Source organism: Tiliqua scincoides, chromosome 1 (genome assembly GCF_035046505.1).
Source record: "Tiliqua scincoides isolate rTilSci1 chromosome 1, rTilSci1.hap2, whole genome shotgun sequence".
Taxonomy (NCBI): Eukaryota; Metazoa; Chordata; class Lepidosauria; order Squamata; family Scincidae; genus Tiliqua; species Tiliqua scincoides.
Window position 1 is genome coordinate 55460857 of NC_089821.1, and position 4021 is coordinate 55464877.

General features: G+C 47.0%; 1 pseudogene; it reads left to right on the forward strand.

Annotated features, from left to right (window-relative positions):
• Positions 1-2003: 2003 nt before the first annotated feature.
• LOC136637120 (5S ribosomal RNA) lies at positions 2004-2123 on the forward strand (annotated as a pseudogene).
• The last annotated feature ends 1898 nt before the right edge of the window (positions 2124-4021 follow it).

A 4021-nucleotide genomic window follows, 5' to 3' on the forward strand; every position in this document is an offset into this window, starting at 1 on the left:
GAGGAGGTGGGGAAGAGGCAGGAGACAGGCGTTCTGGAGTGGGGGGAGGGCAGGCAGAGGGGGTGGGCACATGGGGAGCAGGAGTTATGCCAGATCCCAACCCCTAAGCAGCACAGAGCTGCTCCAAGTCACTCTGTTCTCTTCAGACTTGTGCCACCTCCTGAAGTGGCGCAGTCCAAGAAGACCCATTGGGGCTGTGGTGGCTTACCTGGGGTAAGGAGAAGAGTTTCTCCCTGCCTCTGGCTGAGCTAATTCTGGCCCCAGTCTTCTGCAGGATACAAGGCCTCCTGGCCTGCCTGTTCCGGTGCAAGATAGGACTGTGCTGCACCTTTCCTAACTAGTCCAATCCTAAATAACTTTCCAGCACTGAAGCAATGGGCCACATGCTGCATCCGACAATGGGAGACAGACCCTCTCAAGGTAAGGAAACTTGTTTGCTTACCACTGGGCTGCACTGAGGCTGCACTAGAGCTGGAAAGTTGTTTAGGATTGGGCTGCTGTGCTCCACACGTGTGCCTAGATCTGCAAAGATCTGCAGATGAAGATGAATCACTTGATCTGCAGATCAAGTGATTCATCTCTCTTAAAAAAGGAGGAGGGGTCAAGAGTAAAAAGGAAATAACAACATCAGACAATATAAGGACAATAATCTATAAAAGTTCAGTAAAATAAAATAGTCTCAGTAAAATAAAACCGTGATCAGTGACTGGGGCAGGCAGACCTCCCTTGGGTAGCTGTTTCAGAGGCTGGGCACCACTCTTAGAAAGGTGCTGCTTCAGGAAGCCACCCACTGTCTTTCTAATGAAGAAGAAGAACTCCAAGCTGGGCCTTAGAAGATCAACAAACTTGTTTGGCAGGTTCATACAGAGAAAGTTGCCCCATATAGAGTGCATTATTATAGTCTAATCAGGAAGTAGCTAGCGCATGAATAACTGAGGCCCAGTTGTTTTTCTAAAAAGCTCCAGTGTGGATGCTGAAATCTCCTCAAAACAGTAAGCCTGAGAGTATTCAAGACCACCAAGACCACCACCATCAGTTCAAACTGGGAGACTGTGAAGCAGTGGGGTGGATGGTTCATCAACAGAATTCCAATCCTGTCTTATAGGCACGGACACTTGAAATGAGACAACTGCTGGACAGGGAACCAGGGAAGGAGAATCAAGAATCTGGTATATGTGCCGTTCCTACCCATCAAGCTTATGGTGGTCTGCACCAGGAAACCAGCAGAGCATCTACCGAAAGAGGTTATCACCCCTTCATTCCTTAACTAGGTCTGGGTTATGCAGGCCAGGTTGGCATCCTTGTCCAGGATCAGGTCTTAGATGACTGTTTTCCACTCACCAACCCCAATTGGCATTCAGCAGCAGCACCTCCAGGCTTGATGGATTATTGATGTGATCACCAGAGTTCCTTCCCAAGGTTTGATGGAGGACCAGAAGAGGAGACAGTAATGAATGCGTCTTGTTCCCCTTCCTCTTACTTGGCTTGTTTCACCTTCACATTATGGTCAAACTCTTCGGTGCAGGATGCTCATGGCACTGTTGCAAGCATTCACAGAGGATGATAACCTTCTTCTCTCACTCAGACAACCAAAATTGGAAACAGAAAAGAATCCTTTCATGCACTAATCCTATTAACAGAATCAGAATGGTGTTCATATTTCAGAGAATTAATATGACAATAGTAAGGTAAACATCAAGCAGTCTTCTCATCTCAGTGTTTATACAGAACCAACTTAGGAATTCAACCCCAAATTGCAGCCAGTCCATGTTAAGACTGTGAAATAGAACTATTCTGAGAATGCTGGATGATGGAAATAATCCTGTCTTCAAATTATAGTTTCACGAAAACTAGAAAAAAAGGTGTTGGCACGTCAAAGGTTATTGAAATGTGGGGCCAAATAAAAGAACGAGAGCACCTTCCTAATTTTACTTAGTGATGCCCAGCTGCCTTAGCCCGTGTGGTGGCATCATATGCACCCTTGCTGGCCTGCTTGGCTATGTGGCAGCAGCAACTGTTACCCTGCACATGCCCGATCTTGTCTGATCTCGGAAGCTAAGCAGGGTCAGGCCTGGTTAGTACTTGGATAGGAGACCGCTTGGGAATACCGGGTGCTGTAGGCTTATGCCATAGTCTTTCGAGACTGAAGGCTGCCAACCATTGGCTATGTGGCCATCACATGGCCCCTGCTCCTTGACAAAGAAGTATCAGGAACCAGAATCAGCATCAACACAAGGCACAATGGCTGCCACCCCAATGCCTGCCCTGACCTCCTGAGAAAGACTGGGCCCAGTCAGTAACTGGAAACTGGGAAGGCCCCACTCCTCTTGTGATTAGGTCAGGAATTACATTGGACATAGGGAGGGAGGGGAGATGGGGAAGCATATGATAGACATTTGATTGTTTTTTATTACTTTTGTTTGTACAACTAAACTTTTAATTTTTGACTGAAGGGTTTTTAGGAATGGAAGTGGGTCAGAAGGGAGCTTCTGGTTTGTTCCTTGCTGGGTTCATGAGACTGATTGAGATGGGACAGGGTTTGCATTGCTGTAGTATGTCTACTTGTCAACAAATCATAAACTGCAATAAAATGCTAATTTAAAAACACTATTCTTAGTGCAAGCATCTGACTCTTCCTCTCTGTCCACTCAGCAAAGAAACTAGTTCATACCCTGGTAAGCCAGCGTTTCCCAAACTTTTTATTACTGGAACCCACTTTTTAAAATCACATTCTGTCGGAACCCACTTACTTGTAGGAGACTAACAGCACAATCCTAACCAACTTTCCAGCGCTGAGGTAAGGGCAATGGAACTCCGAGGTAAGGGAACAAACACCGCCTTATCTTGTGGAGGCCTCCATGACTGCTCCCCAACTGCAGGATGCAGCATGTGCCCCACTGGCACAGCTATGCCAGTGCTGGAAAGTAGGTTAGGATTGCACCCTAAAAAAAGGTTCATTTTACCAGCCTCTCAAGCCTCTGTTTTTATCCTTTTTACAATGGAGGGTGCTTTCTGGAGCATTTGTTGAACTCCACATACAATGAATCAGAACCATTCTGGTAGCCTTGCATTCCCCTTTGCCTTTGATAAGAGCCAAGGCACGATTGCCTACTCATGAGTAAACACATATGTGCAGCTCAGTTTCACTTCCCATAGGGCTGAATATATTTTCTTGTCAGTTATCAACCTGTCAGTTTCAATTTCTCAACCCCCCCCCCCCCAACAACAACAATTAGGTCCTGACCTACTGGTGATTCCCAACCCACACTTTGGGAAACACTGTGGTAGGTTCTTGCCTTGACAGCTACAACCTCTACTTTACTGACCTTTCATGTTAGTTTTCTCACCTCCATCCAACACTTTACTGCTAAGTTACTCATCTCACTCATAACTCAGGTCATACCAAGGCCCTCCTTAAGTCCCCTCACAGGGGACTTGACACAGCATAGGCTCCTTCTCCTTACATCAGAACCTTCCATGGCCTGCTCCCCCTCCTCTCAGCTTTAATATCCTGCTGCATTCCTGCCTGAGATCTTCCTTCTTCTGGAGAGAAGACCCTCAACCACCCTCAACTATCTGAAGGTCTCCTCAAACAGCTCCACTCCTTCTCCTTTGCTGTCCCTTGTGCAGGAAAGTGTCTCCCTGAACAGCTATAGGATTCTCCCTCCCTCACAACCTTCAAATCCCTCCTGAAAACCCAGCACCTAGCTAATGCTGGAGGAGGTGAGTTGACACAAGGGGGAGGATTGGGGCCTCCATGACATGTGATGGGGAGGACAGGGGGGTTTATCAGTGGCAGTGGCACTGCTGCTATCCTACACCCCCTGTCTGGCCGGGCCTTGACCCCTTGGCTCGACTTGGACTTACGCCAGCCAAAGAGCTGGTGCAGATCAAAGCAGACCCATTGTAATATGTTCTTATTTTCTTTTTCACTGGTGCACAGCAGCACAAGTGCCATAATAAACATTAACCTTGTCTTATGAAGGGGTTTGCAATCCTAAATCCACCTTGTACAGAGGAA